This window comes from Amblyomma maculatum, unplaced genomic scaffold (assembly GCF_055883805.1).
Source record: "Amblyomma maculatum isolate TAMU_Amacu unplaced genomic scaffold, ASM5588380v1 scaffold_23, whole genome shotgun sequence".
Lineage (NCBI taxonomy): Eukaryota > Metazoa > Arthropoda > Arachnida > Ixodida > Ixodidae > Amblyomma > Amblyomma maculatum.
In genome coordinates, this window is record NW_028146748.1 from 1,425,201 (window position 1) to 1,449,080 (window position 23,880).

Genomic DNA, 23,880 nt, shown 5'->3' on the forward strand with positions numbered 1-23,880 from the left:
AGAAATACCTTATTCTTGAAGACACATGGGTTTAATTACGTTCATTTCTTCGACACAAATTGCTTTTGTACTGCGGATGTATTGTAACCTTTTGCCATCGTCTATTTTCCTGCTTTTATTACATGAACTTGTGTACACCCGATTGTATCTTGCCCTTTAGAGCTGCTGGCGCGATTATTAAAGCGGTAGCATTAAGGAGCTCGTGTCGCAGAAAAGCCGGTGTCTTCGGCGGCGTTGGCCGTGAGCGATAAATCCCGGCAAGCACTTCAAAATTAAACATGCACTTCATAAAAAAAGCAACTTCCAAGATGGGCTGGGTGGGAATCGAACCAGGGTCTCCGGAGTGTGAGACGGAGACGCTACCACTCAGCCACGAGTTTTTTTTTCTTTATTGCCGGTCATCACCACCACACAACAAAACCAACAAAAACGCGCTACAAACAGAATGCTCACAGCAGAGCGGTTACCACAAGCATGGCACTTAATACAGAAGCCGGCAGGCTCATACGAGTTGCCTTTGTCAAGTTAAAATTCCTTCAGCTCGCATAGTGGTTCGACTCTTGAAATCCAGTCTGGCACCGTGGTCTTCAATTTATACATTTCAACCAATGCGTGTATACTCTCGCGGAAGTAGAGCCTTGCAGGGCGGGCGTCAGGGTGACAGTGAAAACCCGCCATTCTGGACCGCCATAGACTGTGCAGGCCTATTGCATAACCGTATCAAGTGGAATCCCATCACTATTTTCAGTTGGCAGGAATCTAATCCCGTATGAGTCTAATGGTAATTCTTTTTTACCAGTTCGTTGCAGCACATCCCAAAAATAGACGCCCTCCCAACAGTGCAGAAATACATGGTCTATTGTCTCTGGCTGTTTACATATTAAGCAAAGTGAACCCCATGGCAGATAAAAGCCCTTGCTTTCAAAAAACGTCTGTACCGATAATGTTCCTGTATGTAACTTAAAGAAAAACGTCTTTACCCCAGGAGAAACTGGCATTCTTTTGACACGCTTCAGTACGTCTTGACCTAGACGGCCGCTATACAAGGCTCTGTACACAGGAACAGGGAAGAAGTCGTCACAAACAGCTTTATACAGGTTCTTCTTTTTCACTGAACTTAAGTATTCTGTCGAGAAGCGAGCTGACAGAATCCGAACACTGCTGACAACCTCTTTGAAAAAACTCGAAAGACGCCCTGGCATGCTTTCCGTGGCAACAACAAAATTGGGCAACGCCCGCGCGAGCCTCACTTGGCACACAGTGCGCAAAAAGGGGTCGGTGACGTCGCGAAAGAAAATAAATCTGTTTACAAGCTGGCGCAAAAATAAGTGAGCAAGCCCGAGACCTTCGTCTTTAATTGGCCGGAACAGGTTATCCCGACTACATCTTTCCCAGCTTGATGCCCATACAAACACAGCAAAGATTCGGTGTAGCTTTTGAACACTCAACCTAGAACAATGAAGTGCTTGCATGACGTACCACACCTTGGCAACAAAAAATAGATTACACACTGTAGCTCGTGCAAAGATAGACAGCGGCACTCCTTTCCACTTGTCAGCCTTCTCCCGTATTTCCTGAACTTGGGAGCGCCAAAATGGCTTGCTGTCTTCATAGAATTCTAAAAGTACACCCAAATACTTCACGGGTGTTGTAACCCATGTAACGTTGGCAAAAAAGTCAGGCGTTGATGTCCACGCCCCGTGCCAGAAGCCAAGACACTTTCCCCAGTTTACTGGACTTCCTGTGGTCGCACTAAAATCTTTCACAACTTCAACTGCAGCGCAAATACTTTCTTTGTTCGCACAAAACACTGCCACATCATCAGCGTACGCCAAAAGTTCGACCTCAGACTTGTACAGTTGAAAGCCCTGAACAGATGGATTTTGCATAATAGACAGGCATAAAGTTTCGATATAAATGCAGAATAGAAGAGGGCTGAGGGGACAACCCTGACGTACCGAACGCCGCACATTTATTGGTTCCCCTAATACTTTATTAACAATCAATCGCGTTGTGCAGTTTCGGTACGCCAGGGCTACGCCCTCTCTGATAATAGAACCGACATTGATATAATCCAATATTACAAACAATGCATCGTGTGGAACACAGTCAAACGCCTTTTCAAGGTCGAGCTGAAGAAGCGCGACCCTCGTGCAAGCAACGTCACAACATTCCAGCACGCACCTCGCCTTATGAATATTTGTTATAATGGACCGGCCCTTTATACCACACGACTGTTGGGAACCAACGATATGTTTTATCACTGTCTGTAGCCTGGCCACGAGTTCGATGCTTGAAAGCGGTACAAAAGCGTTTCTAGTGAATGCGGCGTTGCCTTAGAAACGTGCCGTAGAACGTTATACTGCGGTGCATATTGGTAATTATGAGCATGTTACTTACAGAAGTCGCAGTTACACGAGTAGCGAAGTAAATTTCCGCTACATTTTTTCTGCGCTCTGCGCACATGCAGAGCCATCTTGCGGCAAACACAGAAGAACCCCTCCTCGCAATGTGCGGCGCTGCCCCGACACGTGGCGCTACACTCGCCTCTGACGTTTCGCCGTGCACCCTAACGGGTTGTAGAATCAAGCGTCTTTCCTTTCTTTAGAACACTATCTTCGCTCACCCGCTTCGCCCCTTCGGGACAGAAGAGCATACCGAGCGAATGAGTGGGCGGTGCGAACGAGGTGCAATAATGCTATCGCGTTCCACTCTTGAAGGCGAAGGTTAAGCGTCCTCCAATTTTTTTGTTTTCCTGTTAGATATGTTTCTTTTGTTTTCTGTGCGTTGAATTGTGAATTGCAATGAATTCTAACAGTCTGTTGGCTTTGTCACTCAGGGGTGGGAGCCTCGTCAAGCTACTGCTTTTGTAGCTTTTTGCTCCTACCCAAGCATTTCTTTTCTGTTCCTCAGGACAAAAATGCTGAATAAAGTTGATTTGATGACGGAACGTTTTAACCGCACCTTGAGTGACATGGTGGCTATGTATGTCGCGTCCCACCACTCAAACTGGGACCGGCTTCTTCCTTTCGTCACGTACACTTTTAATACTGCCATACAAAGCACGACCGGCTTCTCCACATTTTTTTTCCTTCTATACGGCCGGGAACTCACCTCAACTATGGACACGATACTCCCTTATCGCCCTGACATCTCTGAAGCGACCACCGTCTCTCAAGTGGCAGCATATGCAGAAGAATGTCGCCAGTTGGCCTGATTATTTACAACCCAGAACCAAGGTCGCCAGCAGTTCCTTCGCGCACCGTCTTGTCCAGCTCCTTCAACAGCACAGGCTCCCTCGTATGGCTTTAGGTTCCTGCCACCCCCTCCGGCCTCACTATCAAACTTGCTTCCAAATACCATGTCCATATCGAGTTATTTGCCAGACCTCTCCGGTGATTTACGTTATAGAACCGCTTGCCCCGACATCGGATATGCGTCGTCGCGGGCGTGAAAAAGCGCACGTTGATCGCCTCAAGCCCTGTTATGACCCGCCTGTTGTGCCGCCGCCATGATGATCATGATGATGATGACCTGAGACAAAATGGCACAAACCCACGGTGAGGGATTGGCCAGGGTGCATTGTAGTTTGTAAATAATTATGTTCAAGGACTGGGGATAATTGTAGTATCACACCAACGCTCGGTCACTGTCGACGGTGACAAAGACGACGAGCGTATGTCGAAAGGCGCGTGCTACATAGACGGCAGACAAAGAAGACGCAAAAGACTGGCGCGCTAGTTAAACGATTGACCGGAACACCGACTTGAGATTGAACGTACCTTACATTACCTATATATGCCTTATCTGTATTCAGTGTAGAAAATGTCACAGTAATTTGGTGTACATATTGATGCATAGCTCAGTGGGCCAGGCCCTAATGTTTGCAAGATTCATGCTAGTAAGTGCAAAAACATTTTCACTAAGTTATCTTGTGGTGTAATCAAACCAAATCAAAATTATCTTTATTTAGTACGCCAATTTTCTGTTCTGTAAGCTATAGCTTGGGAAAAATATTGAAATATATGGAGTGGCAACAGAGCATCACATAGTATGGCTTAGTGTCCGATGGGCTGCATATGAAGCAGCTCTTTCTGCTTACCTGTCAAGCGGATGTTATTTGAATTGATTTACCAGAAATGGGAAGCTGAACAACAAGATATGCTTGAGGCTTTGGAAGGTGAACTGTACTTGGCTGGTGATGGGCGATGCGACTCACTAGGTTTCTCAGCCAAGTACATGACCTACAGCTTCATGGACACGGCTTCCAGCAAAGTTGTTCACTTCGTCCAAGTGCATTTGAGAGAGGTGGGTGTTAATTTTTTTCTGACCTCTGAATTGTTGCCAGCCTTACTTGGCAGCCAGTTGCCACTGTTGCACTGCTTGTGTAATTCGGGATACATCACATTTTTAGAGCAAGGACGTGGCAACAAGCAATGCAATGGAGAAGTATGGACTTGCGAAAGGCTTGCAAGAACTGCGATCATAAGATGTGGGCATTGCATCGCTGACAACCGACCGTCACGCAGGTGTCAAGAAGCACATGCAAGTGCATGAACCCATCGTCGACCAAACGTTTGATACATGGCACGTTGGAAAGAGTAAGTGATTAATGCAATGCACTGAATGGGCAGTTTTTGTCGTACCTGTGAGAATTGTATTTTGATAATGAGAATTCAGTTTTTGTGAATATCTTAACATCTAAAAATGTGAACATTAATTTTATTACATTAGCAGGGAGCAACCCTGCTAGGCATTTGGGCGTGGCCCCATTTTTACTTGTTGCAACATGTGAAACTCATTGTCTCGTGGGCACTTTCAAGTCGCACTGAATGGAGAGTATTTCAGATTCCCATTGCTTATTAAATAGAAAAAGAGTTGTGCCACTGCTACATAGCAAACTGACCAAGATACTCTGTTGGGCGAGTTGGTAATTATTCATTATTGATATAAACAGGAGAGGAAGAAGTGCACTCCTAAGTTGGAAAGTGTTAAGATTTTATATCGCCACGAAGAGAAGATAACGAGAGAGATAGTGGAAGCATATTTTATTTCAACGGACACTAAGTGTGTCAGCAAGACGTCTCTTGCTCTTTCAAGCAAAGAGGTGTCTTTTTTAAGTGATTTTTTAAAATAATTTTTATGCAGCAGGTGAACCCAGGGGTTTTTCGCGTGACTGTTTCGTTTTCTTCATCCAGGACAGCAGCTTGAGCATGTTGGTTATTCATGCTTGATGGAACAGCGCAAAACATCGGGACAAGAGACAAGCGCTGACTTACAACTGGTTTTTATTTCGAAGAAACATTGCTTCTTATACCTTCATCACCCTCTCAAAAAGCACATGCGTCGCAACCATATCGTTCAAGCGTCCACAGAGAAGCATAAGACACATAATCGCAGATATTTATAATCACATTTTTAACATGTCAAATTCTTTCTTAGTCAAAGCAACGGACGGTGTGCTGACACAATCGTCGCGCAGACTCGCTATCGAAGCTGCCTCGATTATTTCCCGGACTAGCTGGTCTTTGTGGTTGGCCAAAGCTTTGCATTTTTGGAAAACCGGTGCACAACTAGTTGAAGGGCAATCTCTACAATGGATTCCCAGGTTCCTGCAAGCTTGCTCGAAATTATTTTTGTGTTCTAGCAGCCTTTCATTCATGCACCTGCCAGTCTGCCCAATGTACTGTTTACCGCAAGTCACTGGCAACGAATAAACAAGGCCTTCGGTGCACTGCTGCAGGCTAGGCCCGAGCAGCAAGATGATGCACAGAAACAGAAAGAAAGGAGGCCGGTAGTAGCAATTCCGTATCTTCACAATATTTCCCATCGCCTGAAAGGCATAGGTCGAAAAGCTGGCGTGAATGTAGTGATGACTGCTCCTAATAAACTCAAAAGTCTGTGCAGACGAGTCAACTCCGATCCGACCAAAAAGAAGCAGGGATGCACGATAAAGCATCGAACCCCCTTTGTGGAGTGCACCGAAGGCCTTGTTTATTCGTTGCCAGCTGCGGTAAACAGTACATTGGGCAGACTGGCATGTGCATGAATGAAAGGCTGCTAGAACACAAAAATATTTTCGAGCAAGCTTGCAGGAACCTGGGAATCCAATGTAGAGATTGCCCTTCAACTAGTTGTGCACCGGTTTTCCAAAAATGCAAAGCTTTGGCTAATCACAAAGACCAGCTAGTCCGGGAAATAATCGAGGCAGCTTCGATAGCGAGTCTGCGCGACGATTGTGTCAGCACACCGTCCGTTGCTTTGACTAAGAAAGAATTTGACATGTTAAAAATGTGATTATAAATATCTGCGATTATGTGTCTTATGCTTTTTTGTGGACGCTTGAACGATATGGTTGCGACGCATGTGCTTTTTGAGAGGGTGATGAAGGTATAAGAAGCGATGTTTCTTCGAAATAAAAACCAGTTGTAAGTCAGCGCTTGTCTCTTGTCCCGATGTTTTGCGCTGTTCCATCAAGAAAGTTTTCTTCATGTTTGTTTTTCTGGGCCTTGGAGTAAACGGCTTAGGCTTAGTTGTGAGTCAGCGCATGTACTGTGGCTTTCTTGTTTCTTGTCCCTTGTTTTCGTGTTCGCGCTGTTTATATCAATAATGAATAGCAAACTGATTTGCAGTTGCCAGATTCGATTATCTCACACGAAGGTTCTGCAGCACCGCTGTCGCTGCCGTTAATTTTCCAGGCTTGCTGGCATTTAACCTACACGTTTAAAACTTGAAATGGTAAACAGAAGAATAAAATGTTTATTGGGTACAATACAAAACCACGTTTGAAATAAGGTTGTCTTCCACCTTTGAGGAATCTAGTGTTCCTTGCTTTTTTGTTGTAGGAAACTATGGCATGCTGCCATATTTTGCTCCATGGCCTTTCTTTTTATTAGGTGAATTAAGTTTCACCTATTGAAGTTCCTACTCGTCTTAGAGATTGCACTGCTCTGATTTTACTTCCCGTCACATTGCTGTGAGTGCTTAGTGGCTTGGAGTGCAAGTGACTGCCGTTCAAGGACACACGCAGCCTTATTCGAGTTCCTTGCCTTTCTGCTTAATTTATAGACTTTTTAAGCAATGCAGTTTAAACTGCCCATATCGCAGCACATGTTTGGCTTGTGAGTCAACAGCTTGTTGGTTTATGGGCCTTCAAAATGATTCCATGAGAGAGGTATAAAATTGATGAAGGAATATATAAAGAGTAGCATCAAATGAACATTTGTGGTCATAGAGCCTGACGGCGCTCAGGTAAACATACTTACGAAAAATATGTTAGCACTAGTAACATATATGCTGTGTCTAAACAATCATAATATGGGAAAACACGGTACTGACATGTGGTAGTGACAGCGCAGTAGAATACAAATGGACAGGCGTAGCACTAGTAATATAATTATTGGGCTAACATGAGCCAGCAAAGAGCTAAGCAACTCGGCATAGACAATAGCAGCAAACATGCTCGCTGCATTCGGCATGACTCGATTTAAAGTGGGAATGGAAATATCGATGTGCTAGAGCCAGGCTTTGCAGCAATGATTCCGGATAAATCTCAGCATATTTTGCACAACAAAAGAAAGTTTTAAGCAATAATCCTAAACTTATCCTGCGTTAGCACTGCAACTGATGTGTCCAGGCCAGTGGTAGTTGGCTGCGACAGGCAAGAATTACAATGTTTCATGACAGTACTTGAACTGTAGCACATAAAAGGATACAATGAAGCTGTGTATACATGCTTCCTTTCTGTCCTTTTCCCTTTATGGTACACATTTCAAGATGCATCTGCTTGTTCGGAAAGAAATGTACTATTTGTTTATTGAAAAAATGGCCATTTTTATTCCAGCAATAAAGAAAAAGCTGGTTGCAGGGAGCAAGAAAGGCTGTAGTGACCTTCATCACTGGATCTAACCAGTAGTCAACCACTTATATTGGTGTGTCGCTGTGAGCGCAGGGGATGGAAAAATGTTGGTGGCCATTTGGAAAAGTAAGCTTGCAGAATCAATCCTTTATCATAAAGCAATTTTAAGACCCTGCTAGTTTTCATCCTAAACTGCACTTGACAATATTTCCACACTCCTTAAATTAACAAGTTAGCAGCACAAACGTTCATTAAGCTTTAGCAGCCACGCAGATTTTGCATGCTTATTGTGTAAACTGAAAAAAATTACGCTGAGCCTGAAAAGGGATCAATATTTCAATTTTGTTCACATTTTCCTCTTCTGCCATTGTCAGTATGCAAGTAGGAGTTCGCACAGTTGAGGCTTATGCAGATTGGCCGCAAGCATTATGCCTGACCACATTCTAAGCTGACTTGTGAATTGTCCTCTCGAACTGTTTCTTGACGGCAAACACAGTCTGATTTTGTGCATTGGTCCCAAAATTGGGCAAAAGTGTTGCAATTCCAGAATTTTTTCAGCAAGGCACACCGTCGCGTACTCATGTGTGTATTTTTTGTAGGCATGCTGAACCATGTCGCCGATGTACATTTTGGGCATGGTGAACCATACCCAAGGTGCCTGCATGACAGCATACCAAATGGAAAATGGCTCTTACTAGGTATGGGCATGTTTTGAGCCTGTAGTTGCATCCACTAAAATTGAAATGCTTTCAGGCACGGCTTGTTGCTGTGGCATCCGAGAGGATGCTTCTAAGAGACATCGAGAGGCTTTCACCATGTGGGCAGACCTACAACCTTGAGTCATTCCACAGTATACTGATCAAGTTTGCATCGAAGTCAGTGTCCTATTCACCTGATATCATTTGTGCAAGGTACAATCATCACAAATTTTTCATTGCAAAATAGACCTTACTGTGGCTCTTTAAGCATTTCCTATATATTTTTATGCATGATTAGGACCCAGCTAGCTATCTTTTATCACAATGAGGATGCTGGCCGTGCTCAAGCAGTCACCAAGGGTGTAGAGCGAAAATCGAAAAGGACGCAGCTGAGGGCCAGAAAAGGAGAGGAAACATATATTGAGTAACTGGTTTGTAATTTGGGAGTAAGTGACGAATTCTTTTTATGGAGAAGGATATATTGCTTGTCAACCACATAGTTTCCGACAAAGCAGAATAGCTTTCATTCGTAGCTCTATGCATGCGCTCGGGTGGATGCTAACGGGAGGTCCTGCCTGCAGCTTTTTCGCCTTGCGGCCTCCTTTGGTATATTTTTCTTCTGTTAGACAAAGGTTTGTCAAAATAAAACTGAATTGAAAAAATTATTTATAATATGTACTCTATTACTGATTACAAATGTACCCCGCCTTGGGGAATTCCGCACAGTGATGTTTTTTTTTTGCAGCGTATGTTCCAGCATTGATGAACAAGGATGAGGACCGTTGCAACTCCTGCCTTTCTTTCAAGGAGGCGCAGAGCGAGAGTAGCAGCAGCCACAACCCTCCGATGAGCGAACTTCATGTGCCACGGCGCACAAAGCAAGAGCTTATTGCTGCATGGCAGTCACGGTTTTCAAAGAGTGCTATGATTGGTACAGTGGATGCTCCCCCTCCCCCCCCCCCCCCCCAACGAGCTGGCAACTCAGCTTTTTTCATGGTGCCGCACTCACAACCTTGGCACCGCTGCTGCTGCTGCTGGGCCAGAATTTAGACTACCCCACTGACCCCAATCTAAGCCCTGTATTTAAAAGGCTGGTATGCTTGCACCAAATTCTGCACTGGTCACCTACTGGGGTAGAAGATTGGGTTTGTTGGTACCTGATTGAAGGGAACAAAATGCAGCGCACCAAGACAAGGACGGAGAAAGAAGACACACACTGCGCTAACTTCCAACTAATATTTATTCAAGAAAGGAAGGATGGTTTTTATATTGAAATGAATACAAGTGCACAAAAACAGCACACAAGAAAGAAAACACACAGGACAGACGCTAACTTCATCTGATTTATTCGCCGGTAAGAGCGGAAAATATATATATAAAAGGAGACATGCGCAGTAAAGAAACACATCGCCAGTTCTCAATGCGTGCTCAAGATACCTCAAGAAGTACTACCTCAAGATACCTGTACTCTGCGTGCAAAAGATTAACAGATGTGTCACTCACACAGTCATGCCCCCTCTTCCTGATGTGAAAGGCTTCTTATAGTTAACGTGCCGTCTTATCACCGCCTCTGCCAAATATATTTATCTCTTCCGCCGCGGCTCACACGCTCTGCAGTTCGCACAATGCTCTGCCAAATGTGTCCCTCCACTCCTTAACGCCCGCAAATGTTCCCCCGCCCGGTCATTCACACACCGCCCGGTCTGGCCTATGTAAGCCCTCCCGCAGGTCAACGGTATCTCGTAAACGACACCGGTACAGAAGTCGACATACTTGCTTGAGTGCTTCTTCCTGCAGTCACTCTTCTTTTCCGCGCACGAAATGCGTGAGCAAAGTTGGACCAGTTTCTTCGGTGCAGAGAACACCACAGGAACGCCGTGCCGGCTTGCCACTTTTGTCACATGATGGGCAACCTTATGAATATACGGTACCACTACTGGTTTTACCGAGTGCCTTTCTAGTGCGTTCGCTTTGGCGAACATGACCTGTTTGGTTTTTGCGAAGTAGGGCCTCGGGCACAGAAACAATGACCGCGCAGGAGAACCCGGCCGTAAGTAGCCGGTGTACAGAAAGCTGCTATGCAGCTACACTGCATAGCAGGCGGGCACGACTTAAGAGAGCAGACCCCAGGCATTGGCCGGCAATAGACCTCTTGACAGTTTTCGAGTGAGCGGAATCAAAGGGTAAAAACTCTTTCTGTGTCCCCGGAGCGTACTCCCAACACACATGATCAACTCCTAGAGTAAAATTGCCGTCTAAAAACTAAAACGATCCTTGTAAAGGGAATTCGTGCGTAAATCTCAATCCCCTCCCGTTCTGCTGAAAGGTTTCCAAGACGCTGCCAACCGCGTCGGTGTAGGAAATGCTATTTAGCTTTATCAAAACAATAAGAAAATCGTCTACGTACCTAAGAACTTTCAGCACTCCCTTCCCATTAAAGCCTTGCTCAAGGGCGCAGTCAACAAAAGCTAAAAACAGGTTACAAAGCACGGGGGTTACGCAGGACCCAATGCAGATCCCTTGTCTCTGACGATAAAATGTATTCTCAAAAGAGGTAAAAGTAACACCCAAATAAATCTCAAGAACGCGCATAAAATTGTGCACTGAAAGGCCACATGAGTTCTGGAAATCCACAACTCGGCTTTCTTCTATCGCACTCCTAACAACACCTAACAAACCCTCGTGGGGCACACAATTAAACAGATCTTCCACATCTACAGAGAACATATAACCAACTGAAGAATTACCCTCGAGAAATAGTACAACCTGTAACGAGTTTTTACAGTGAAGCGGTCATGGACCTGTAAAGAGCCTAGGTGTTTCTGCAGGTACTTACTGAGGACGTGCTGCCATATGCCGTTTTCGCCTAATATACACCTAAGCGGTGCATCTGCTTTATGGGATTTAGCTGTGAAAAACACAGTGAGCGCATTAAACTTAGCTTCAACAATGCTATTCGCTAAGCCGTTCAGCTCTAATTCCCTGCACATGGCCGCCGCCTTATATTTCACTCTAGTCGCGCTAGATTTAACTGTCCTGAAGTTCTTGGCGATAGCCTCTTCCGCACTCGTCTGGTACTCCTCCTCCGCCAGCACAACAAAGCCTCCCTCCTTGTCTGATTGAAGCAGTCGCAGATGATTCTGTTGGAAGAAGGTAACCACTTTTCCCAACCCGTCCCTGGAAAGACTAGTGGTGGTCCCACTCGTAGTCTTCATCAGCACATGCACTCCATCAAACAGGCAACGTTCTTGATTTTTCCCTGTGACAATAATGTTCTTCTCGGCAACCAGGCCGCCTAAGCTTCGCTACTTGCATTGTGCGCTTTCAAAGCATGGATGGTTGTTTTATCTGCGAACATGCGCACTTGGTTGTCAGAGCATTTTTGTATATATTCGTGTTCTTTCCATATATCATGCAGTTGATAGTCAGCGCTGTTCCCGTCTACTCGCTTGTCCTATGTTTGTTGCCCTGTGTATTTTAAAAAATGATGCACCAACTAGCTCAACTCACAGTTCTTTTACAGTTATTTTGCTCTTGATTTTCATTCTTTGCTTTTCTTGCAATCTGCCGGTTTATCGTCTCCACAGCGTATACAAAATCAGGCCATCCGCATTATCACCTGCAGCACTTTTTCCACTAGCACTCGTCCCTTATTATATGAACATCATATCTTATCAGTCCACCAGCTCTTTCAGTATCACATTGTAATCGTGTTCTTTAAGCTATTGGATGGCAGCTTGCATTTCCAGTTTGTTAATCCGTTACTACTTTCGAACTATAACTCTACAAGATTTGCAGCGAATAACAATTTACTACTCCCGAAAGTTCGCACTAATTATGGAAAAATGACATCTTTTGCAGCCATTTTATTTTGCAACTCATTGCCTTTAATACTGAAAACGTACATCACCTTGCCCACATTTAAGAATAACTTGTGGGGATTCACAATCCCCTTCCTCCATTATAACCCCCGCGCGTAATTAACACGCGTGATTACGCGCGCTGGCAGAGAGGTTGGCGGAGGAGAGGGCATGCTGGCCACCCCCCGCCGCCTCCCGAGCCTGTGGCGACGCGGCCGCGGGCTTCCCTCTTTTCTGCCGGCGTAACAGGGAGACCTCCTCTCCCGTTCCGTGTCGAGGAGCGCGACTGTAGCAACTCGCTCGGGGTTCTTCGGCGGTTGATCGCGCAAGCGCGGTTCATGATTTCTGCCGAGGAGACCACCGCCGTCACCGAGAATCGCCCACACACCGTAGGCACTTACCGCAACGGGATGTGAGCGCGAAGCCGTGTCAGGTGAGGACTCTTCTTCTCACCTCCTTGACGCGCTTCCCTATTAGGTGGTTTTCATTTCACCCCCGTACGCGGCGTTCGCTCGCTACACGGTGGTTGTTCTTGATTGCTATTCCCTTGCCGTGTTCTCGAGCACAATAAACTCTGTTCGAGTACGTAACTCGTGTTTGTCCCCTCTGGCCCGAACTCGCCGCAGTGGCGACTTCTCGCACCGCGGGTTGGGGGTCACAGCTCTGTCTGCTAGGGCTGGCACGTCGGGGCTAGAAGGCGACTGTAGCATCTATCCCCCCCCCCCCCCCCCCGTGGCGCATTCTTTCGAGAATAGCCCCCATCAAACTTGAAGGAATATTTGTTGAATTGCTGATGTTTTATATTTTTTATGTCTGGTACTAGTGTTAGTGCCCTTTGTTTTTGTGTAAAACTACTGATTCGCCTACTTCCTGTGTTAGTGCCTTTGTTTTTGTGTTAAAATACCGATTTGCCATGTTGTGTATAGTATAACCATTCGCTGACATTGCTGTACTATTTATTTTGTTGTTGTGATCTATCGAGGGTCCCGGTGCAGTCTTATGACTATGGGACCCTCGTCTGTATTTTATGCATTTTATAGATATGTTCAATCTAATGAACTTTCACTTTAACTTAAAAAAAGCGAGCAACTCATGTGCGGGAACACTTGGTTCTTTACTGAATTTTGGTCCCCTTTTCAAAATATCGCTAACGAACCCGGAACAACAACGTCACCAATAATTTTCAAATTCTTATGCGTCAAATCTTTCTTTTGCTTGGCCGCTGTCGAACACAACACTTGGTTCAAGGTTTGTGCCCATAGGGCCGCTGTCAAGTTAGCTGCGAGGCGATTAACGGCAAGCAGCTTAATCTCAGCAAGCCATCCAGGATCCGAAACATAGCACACGCAACTCGTCTTGACACCTTCTAACTTGTCGCCACAGCTCGGACCTCAAAACCTTCAATAAACCCTCCAAAGACCCCAGGGGGGACGCAGAAATCCCAACAGGACACTCACATCCGCCGGCACCAGATCCTTGCGAAGGAAAAATCCAAGATATCTTGCACGACATGTCAAACCGACGATGAAAGAAACACAAGTGTTGACTTGAGAAGATGAAGGGGATGATGTACATACAAAAGAGCCCTCATATTTGGATAGATAATTTAACAAAACAAACAAAACTTCTGTTTGGGCTAGATGGTGCATACCTTATTTTGAAATCAGTACAAGCGCACAAAAACACGCACAAAGAAAGGTAACACACAGGACAGGCGCTAACTTCATCTGATTTATTCGCAGGTAAGGGCGGAAAATATATACATAAAAGGAGACATGCGCAGCAAAGAAACACGTTGCCAGTTCACAATGCGTGAACCATCGTGAAACTATACAGCCCTAAGAGAAGTTTTGTTAAAATTGGTTTTATACCACCGCATATCACATGCGCCTAAAGAACATGCACTAGCAAGACTTATCAGCCAAATACGCAGTCTCCTTCGGCAACAATGCAAAGGAAGGGCTATTTATACATTCATCTTTCGAAAAAGGAATCCATGCAGTTTCAGCTATTTCATGCGTTAACCGGATTTTGTGCACTTTTAAAACCAAACTTTATTTTACATGTTGAATGCAATTGCAAATACGGCAGTGAGCGGATAAACCTTTACTGCACACGTTACTAACCCCAACTAAGTGTTGAAATGCACGTTACCCAGTGCATTTCAACCCTTACACTGTTGTGAAAATAAATCACTTAGGAGGGGGGCTATGCACGACCCAATGCAGATGCCTTGTTCCTGAAGATATGGTGTTCTGTCTAATACGATGAAAGTAGAAGTCAGTTAAAATCATATTAGTAAAAATCCGTTCACTGAAATACCACAAGCCTCCATCACTACGGACCGATTGCCGTTCAAAATGCTTGTGGTACTTAAATGAACGGATTTTTTGAACTATTAATAAGATATGTTGACGACTATTTCATTGCACTTAATAGAAATGACGAATCCTTCATGGATGACGATTTTAATGTCCTCGCATTGTTTCGCGATCACTTCAAACCTCTAGAACTAATGTTCGAATTGCCTGAAACAGGAGTTATATTCCTAGATATTAACTTCATGCTGCATCATGATCGGACGTGTTGGATGTTCAAACCTCGTGGCGAAAAACTATTGTTACCTTCATTACACTCTAAACTTGTGAGACGTTTCATTGCTCGCCTTTCAATTCTTAATTCTCAAGAAGTCTTGGCTGCCCCTCATGCATGACAGTTTTTCACAATAGTGCAAGCAGCTGGAATACGCCGGGTACCCTTCCCATCTTCTTGTGTCTGTGGCTAAAGGTGTTCTGAAGAAAGTATATCACAAAAAAGCGGATGTTAGTCTAGAGACCCCATGTAAGAAGAAAAAAGTTCTCATCATCCCTTACATTCATATGCTGTCCATTAATCTAAAAAACGTTGCCCAGAGATCGGGAGCTAGTGTTGCTTTTTTTACTCCGAATCAATTGATTCATCTATGCACTAAAACTTCGTCAGAAGTCTAGAAGAGGATAGACTGCACAAAGAAACAAAAAAAAATTGTTAGTTGCATCCAAAACGTAGTCTATCAGATATTTCTCTCTGCCTCTCAAGAGAAAGGAGCGCAGCTTGTACGAGCAAAAACAGTCAGCAGGGAGACCTGCAGAGAAAGAAAAAAAGCGCACTGATCCTGAAGCATCAGTGGAGCCATGTGAAGAATACAGCTGTGGTGGATCGTGTGACGCGAGCCTGCTCCAGGAATGCCGAAAGCTGCATGCCACCGCCACTGGGGACAAATGTCGATCTTTCTGATGTTGAGCAATTAACATTCGCATAGTGCCACTCAAGCGAGGACGAATCTCCGGAGGCAATCTACGCAAATCGGAGAGTTCTGTTCCATCGCAGTGATACAGGTGAAGCTGCCATTAATGCTGATGTGTGCATTCGAGGAAACAAAGTCAAGTAAATAGCTGTAAAGTCGACAGAAGAGGTAATTAATCTTCTTCAGGACATTGCGAAACTCAGCTTGCGTCCTGGCAGCGGATTGAAGCCTATTACCAAGACCTTTCCCTCCTACAATAGGCGTTACTTAATTTGCGACGAACTGTACCATTATTTCTGATGCAGCATGCGTATAGCCTACAAATACTTGCGAAAGTTAACTCAGAACACCCTGTCAAGAAGAAGGAAAAATTAAGAAACAGACTTCGAAGTCTCGAGCAGTTTGTCGTACGAAGGACGATTAGGGTGGCAAAGCTGGTGAAAGCTCTATGTCGTGTTTTAGGCTAGACAACTGAGGCAGCATAGCTCAGACATTAACGGCTTTATTCCGTCATAACGGAAACGAAAGAAATGCGCTGCGGTGGCTGGCGCAGCGCGCTTTAATAAGCCACCTTATCACAGTGGCAAGGGTGAGCGGAGAGAGCGTGGCTGAGGCGAGGTAGTTCCGCAGCTTTGATAACACTTCGCGATACCACATCCCTCCGCATCTATTTACAGTTCAAAGCAAATTCCTGTTCACGGCACATAGCGGTCGGGTGGTCTCCTCTCCCGAAGTGGGTACCGCCGTTCTGCCGGTTCTGTATCCGAATGACGGTCTTGCACTCCAGCCTGTTGTCGGGGAAGCCGGCAGGACTCCGCTTGCTTATCAGATTGCGGGTATAGAGCCAGAGGAGCAGATGTGTCTTCTGGAGCCACTCGGACGATGTGGTTCTTGTGGCGAACCCACTGAAACACACTTCTAGGAGTTACATGAAGGAAAGAAGCCAACAGTCGGCGAGGCCAAGGAAAGCGTTGGGGATGGTACTTTATGTCTTTTTTTTTAATGTTTACTTGGATAATCACAGAAATTAGTAATGTAATCTGTTTAGGGGAAAGATAGTTAGACACAAAGTAGAAGAAAAAACAACGTGCCGATGGTGGGATCCGAACCCACGACTTCCGAATAATGCGTCAGGTGCTCTTCCGGACGCATTATTCGGAGGTCGTGGGTTCGGATCCCACCATAGGCCCGTTGTTTTTTCTTCTACTTTGTGTCTAATTATCTTTCCCCTAAACAGATTACATTACTAATTTCTGTGATTATCCAAGTAAACATTAAAAAAAGACATAAAGTACCATCCCCAACGCTTTCCTTGGCCTCGCCGACTGTTGGCTTCTTTCCTTCATGTATCATAACGAGCACCCTCATTTACCCTTGATTGATCTGCTTGGTGCTTACGGGGGTCTCGGTTCTGGCAGTCTTGAAGCCATAGGTAGCGTAAGAGGGTTCTAGCACAGCTTTCGCCCTCGCTCTTGATCACGTTCTACGTGACGCTGGCGGTAACAAAGGACGTCCCACGTCCGCCGCTATGGCTGAGGGTGGCGCTGGTGAACACTCTCAAGGTTCGTATACAGACAACATAAATACCCAAGAAAGTAGCAGGGGGGACAGCGGCCGATGTAGCTCAGTTGGAAGAGTACCGGACGCATTATTCGGAGGTCGTGGGTTCGGATCCCACCATCGGCATGTTGTTTTTTCTTCTACTTTGTGTCTAATTATCTTTCCCCTAAACTGATTACGTTACTAATTTCTGTGATTATCCAAGTAAACATTAAAAAAAAAGACATAAAGTACCATCCCCAGCGCTTTCCTTGGCCTCGCCGACTGTTGGCTTCTTTCCTTCATGTATCATAACGAGCACCCTCATTTACCCTTGATTGATCTGCCTCTAGGAGTTACGACACTTAAGCGGTACGAGACTGGACCAGTTTGCGCCGAAATGGTCGCTGAAAACCATTTTTCTCCGCGCTTGAGGTTCCTGACCTCTACATTATCACCAACCTTAAAAAGTCGCTCTTTGTGATAGCATGACTTACGCCTTAATTTCTACTAGAATGTCGGTAACATGAATTATTTCGCTGACCCACTCTGCACGCTTTCTATCTCTTAATGTTACCCCTACAATTTTTCGTTCCATAGCCCTCTGGGTTGTCCTCAACTTAAGTAGAACTCTCTTGGTTAGCCTCCCACGTTTCAGCCCCATAGGTGAGTACAGGCAAGATGCAACTGTTGTATACTTTCCTCTTGAGCGATACCGGTAAGCTGCTAGTCATAATCAGCGAGTGCTTGCCAAATGCGCTCCATCCCAATCGTATTCTTCTTGTTATTTCCTTTTCATGGTCCGGATCTGCGGTTACTACCTGTCCTAAGTAGACATATTCGCCTACTACTTCCAGTATTTCGCTACCTAATGTAAACTGCTGTTTCTTCCCGAGGCTGTTGAACATTACCTTGGTCTTCTGCATATTGATTTTCAAGCTTACCTTTCTACTTTTCCTGTCTAGGTCATCAATCATTATTTGCAGTTCATCCCCCGAATTGCTTGGCAAGACAATCGCAGATTACTGAGGTATTCTCCATCTACACTTATTCCAAACTGCTCCCATTCCAAGTCTCTGATTACTTCCTCTGAACAAGCTGTGATTAGTACTGGGGACATTGTGTCTCCTTGCCTAACACCTGTCTTTATGGGAATTTTGTTACTTTCTTTATGGAGAACTATGGTTGCTGTGCAGCCACTATATATATCTTCCAGCACTTTCACGTACGGCTCGTCTAACCCCTGATTTCGCAATGCCTGCATCACCGCCGAGGTTTCAACTCAGTCAAATGCTTTTTCGTAATCAATGGATGCTTAGTATAAGGGCTGGTTATATTCGGAGCATTTTTCTATCACCTGATTTATGGTATGGATATGATCGATAGTAGAGTACCGTTTCCGAAACCCTGCTTGATCCTTTGCTTGATTGCAGTCTAAGGTTGTGCTGATTCTATTAGCGATTACCTTAGTAAATACCTTATACGTAACAGACAGTAAGCTGATTGGTCTGTAATTTTTAAGGTCCTTAGAGTGCCCTTTCTTGTGAATGAGGATAATGTTTGCATTCTTCCGTGCTTCCGGTACCATCGATGACACCAGGCACTGCGTATACAGGGTGGCCAGTTTTTCTAGCACGAAATCGCCCCCGTGCTTCAGCAAATCTCTAGTTATCTGATCCTCTACAGCTGATTTCCCCCTTTTTATAGTTTCTAGTGCTTTCTTGACCTCATCCTTCGTCAGTAGTGGAACGTCTGACTGTTTTTCCCTACCGCCAATCTCATTACGGTTCTGACTACTTTGGCTACTGTAGAGATCGGTATGACTATCTTTTCCATATTAGTGATGACGTTGCCCGCCTTATCCCTTATCGCATACATCCGGTTTTTGCCTATGCCAAATTTCTTCTTAACCGCTTCAAGGCTTACCCCGTTCTTTACAGCATGCTCAATTTTCTCCATGTTATACTTCTGTATATCGGCCTTATTGATTAGCTTATTGCGCTTATTGATTAGCTTAGATATCTCGGCCAATTCGATCTGGTCTGTTGGATTGGAAGCTCTCATAATCTGGCGTTTCTTAATCAAATCTTTCGACTCCTTAGACAGCTTACCGGTATCCTCTCTAACTATTCTACCGCCTACTTCTACCGCGCACTCAGTAATGATATCTCTGAAATTATTGTTCCTTGCCTCTAGGGTAATGTCGCCATCCTCAGTTAGAGCTGAATACCTATTCTGTAGCGAGATCCTGAACTCTTCTGCCCTCCCCCTCACCGCTAATTCGTTGATGGGCTTCTTTCTTACTAATCTGTCGCGTTCCTTCTTCAGATTTAGGCTAATTCGGGACCTCACCACCCTGTGGTCACTGCAACGCACTTTCCCGATTACCTCTACATCTTGCATATTGGCGGGGGTTGAACACATTATGACGTTGATTTCATTTTTGTCTCTCCGTTAGCACTTTTCCATGTCTATTTCCTGTTCTTCCCTTTGCTGAAGAAGGTATTCATGACTCCTTTATCACGCCCCGCTTAGCACAGAAGCTTCCTTTGATATCTTTGTCTTATACAGAGCACTTGTGTTCCTTAATTGGCTGTTGTCCTCAACTGGTTGGCACTGTATGTTCAGGAACGCATTCTTATCTCTCCTTGCTATTTTCTGAAAATCCGCATTGAGAACCTTGTATCTTTCTCTTTCCCCCATAACTGTTGAAATCCTCTTTTCCTCAGCTATTTGCAAAGCCTCTTCAGATAACCAGTTTGCTTTCCTGCATTTCTTTTGCTTTGAAACTACCTTAGTAGCAACGTCTTGTATTATATCACGAACATCAGTCCACATCTCTTCGGGCTCTTTGTCTTCTAGATCTGATTCTTGAAATCCATTCCTCACTTCCACAGCATATTCTAATGAAATTTGGTCCAGATCATACCTGAAAGGCATTCTAGTTTTCCGCGTTTTCCTCAATCGAAGCTTAATTTTGGCAACAAGAAGCTGATGATCGGTGCCACAATCGGCCCCAGGCCTCGTTTTTACTGCTTGTATAGCGCTCCTCCATCTCTGCCAGCAAAGAATATAATCGATCTGATTCCTGTACAGACCGTCCTGTGAAGTCCATGTGTACAGGCGCCTCTTGTGCTGTTGAAAATTAGTATTCGCTATGTTCAGGTTGTTTTCTTGACAGAACTCAACTAGCCTCTGCCCAGCTTCATTTGGCTCGCTAAGACCGAACTTGCCTATAATTCCGGATATTTCTTCCCTCACGACCTTAGCATTCCAGTCTCCTTTGAGAAAAACGACGTCTGATGATGGGTGCGGCTTAAAAGGCATTGTAGGTCCGTATAAAATCTCTCAACGTCAGCTTCCTCAGCAGTAGTGGTCGGTGCATAGACTTGGATAACTGTTATGTTGAAAGGGTGACCTTGGATCCGAAGTGAAATCATTCGGTCATTTTTGGGGTTGTACCCTAGCACTGCTTTGCCCATTCTTCTGTTTACTATGCGAGCGACCCCATTCCATCACTTGGATTCGTGCTCACAATAAAAGACATTCCGATCCACTTGAGCTCGCTGATACCCAAGATATCAATGTTCAATATGTCCATTTCTCGTTTGACTACATCCATTTTACCTTGCGTCATAGATCTTACATTCAATGTTGCTATGTGATATATCTCCTTGCAACATCGGACTTTCCGGTCGCTTCCCGACACATCCACAACTGAGCGTCCTTTTGGCTTTAGCCCAGCCGCTTCATTCGTCCTGGAGCTACTAGGAATCGCCCTCTGTTCATCCCCAGTAACATGTGGGACGCCTTCCAACTTGGGGGGCTCATCTTCCGGCGCCATATCATTATTGGTATTGTGACTGGTCATGGGGTTTTCTTGGCAGGAAAAACTGGAGTGTGTTGCCATTACCTTCTCCAGTGAATCACATTTTGTCAGAACTCTCTGCCGTGACCTCTCTATCTTGGGTGGCCCTACACAGCAGAGCTCACGACTTCAACGAGTTTCGCAAGCCCCTCCGCCACGACAAGGCAGTGATCCATGAATAACAGTAAGTGTCTGCAATAAAATATTGCATGAAAATGTACAAAATATTTCTGAAAAACAATGTTTTAACAGCATATATATGTTGCTGGTTCTAATTGTACCCTTGATATTGTCACAAGCAATAGGGCTAGACGTGCCTAAAAAGACCGGCAGAAGCTGTACCAGCAGCCAGCGTTCCGCACAGAGCGCGCCAGAAGACTTCACCGTCTTTTTCTCCCAGGCGCCACCTAAGAATCTCGAAAACACCAGGTGGCATTACTCCCCCTCCTAAAAAAAACGAAAACAGAGGCTGATCGCGAGCAATGGGCGAAGCCAGAGAAAACAAAAGGATAAGCACAAAAATCAAATAGAAAACGGAAGCGGGGTAAAGTGTCCTACATGGCAATGAAACAGGCGCATAGTACATTGCGCATTACCGCGTGAAATTCGGCTTTATGCTAACAACGTGCACCACTTCGGAGAGTGGTTGTCGACGCAAGGGCTGCACAGTAACCGCTGGAAGAACTTCGTATGTCACTTCCGTGACACGGCGCAGAACTTCGTAAGGTCCAAAGTAACGCGACATAAGTTTTAGACAAGCCGGGCTGGCGCACTGGTGTCCACACCCAAACTTGCTCTCCGGGTTGGCATGTGACGTGCCGATAATGAAGGTTGTAGCGACGCGTATCAATACCCTGCTGTTGCTAAATGTGAATGCGGGCAAGTTGACGTGCTTCCTTGCCGCGCTGAGCAAACTGTTCGGCGTCTGGCTTGAGAACATGATCATCAGTGCAGAACGGAAGCATGGCATCCAACATCGTCTGAACGTCACGTCTACAGAGCAAGCGAAAGTTGTAAAACGCGTCGTCTCTTGGATAGCAGTGTTGTAGGCATATGTGACGTACGGGATAATCTCGTCCCAGGTCTTGTGCTGAGAGTCTATGCACATTTCAATCATATCTGCGATCGTATTACTGAGACTCTCCGTGAGGCCATTCATCTGTGGATGATAGGCAGTGGTTTTACGATGGCTCGTGTGAGTGAGCTCTAATACATACACGATTTGCTGCATAAAAAAACTGGGCAATCTCAGATGACGTGCCACGCTGCACCGATCGGGTTCCGCATACCGTGTGAGATAGTCGGTCGCGACTATAATTCATTTGTTACCGACCGATGTTAGCGGAAATGGGCCGAGAAGGTCGATACCGATTTGACCAAATGGAGTCTGGGGTGGCGCAATAGGTTGGAGCAAACCCGCTGGCTTGAGAGGCGTTGCCTTTTCACGTTGGCACGCACTACAGCCTCTGACGAAGCAATGAACGGCGTCAACAAGTTTAGGCCAATAATAGGCTTGACGAACTCGGGAGAGTGTGCGTGCAAAGCCCAAGTGGCCAGAGGTGGGCTCATCATGACAAGCAAAAAGGATATCGGCACGGAGGTAGGTCGGCAGTACGAGGAGGTACGCTCGGGCAACAGGGCTGGAGGTTTGCTTGAATAGAACGCCATTCCGGAGACAGAAAGCAGACAGTTTACGAGCAAATTGGCGAGGGATATCAGCAGCTCGACCTTCCAGGTGATCAATGACAGGTTGAAGGTCCGGGTCACCTCGCTGTCGGGTCATTACGTCTGAAGCACTCACCAGTCCAAGAAAACCGCTCTCGTCGTCCGTGCTCTCATCGACTAAACCGACGGGTGCGAGCGACATCGCGTCAGCATCTTCGTGCTTCTGGCCAGATTTATACATAATGGCGTACTCAAATTCTTGGTGGCGGAGGCTCCATCGTGCTAGGCGCCCCGATGGGTCGCGGAGGTTGGCCAGCCATCACAAAGAATGATGGTCGGTGACCACTTTAAAAGGGCGGCCATCTTGGTAAGGCCTAAATTTCATCGTTGCCAACACAACTGCAAGGCATTCCTTTTCCGTAGTGAAATAGTTTGTCTCGGCGCGGGATAGCGTGCGGCTGTCATACGCGAGGACCTTTTCGACGCCTACTTGGTGTTGAACCAGTACAGCGCCGAGGCCGATATTGCTGGCGTCGGTGTGGACTTCGGTGTCAGCGTCTTCATGAAAGTGGGCAAGAACAGGGCTCGTTTGCAGTCGTCTGCGCAGCTCCGAAAAAGCCTCTTGTTGCTCGGCGCCCCACACGAACTGTGTATCATCGCGCGTGAGGCGAGTCAGGGGGGCGGAACCCTTGAAAAAATCGGCGATGAAGCGGCGGTAGTACGCGCAGAGACCCAGGAAGCGTTTCAAACCTCTCTTGGTTGCAGGAACGGGAAATATGGCGACAGAAGAAGTCTTGTCGGGGTTTGGACTCACGCCCGCGGCGCTCACGACATCACCGAGAAACTTCAACTCTTTGTATGCCAAAGTAACATTTCTCTGGCTTGAGTGTTAAGTCAGCTGACCGGAGGGCGTTTAACAATCTGCGCAGACGTTGAAGGTGTTCGGCAAAGGTTTCAGAGAGCACGACGACATCATCGAGGTAAACTAAACAAATTTGCCATTTGAGGCCAGCGAGGCCCGTGTCCATCATGCGCTGTAAAGTAGCCGGCGCTGAACATAGGCCGAAAAGCAGCATTTAAGCTCGTACAGACCATCTGTGGTGACA

At 45.7% G+C, this 23,880-nt stretch overlaps 1 non-coding gene across 1 annotated transcript; it reads left to right on the forward strand.

Annotated features, from left to right (window-relative positions):
* The first annotated feature begins 17,315 nt into the window (after positions 1-17,315).
* On the forward strand, positions 17,316-17,388 carry TRNAM-CAU (transfer RNA methionine (anticodon CAU)). Its single transcript has one exon. It is a non-coding gene; the product is annotated as a tRNA-Met (tRNA).
* Positions 17,389-23,880: the final 6,492 nt, after the last annotated feature.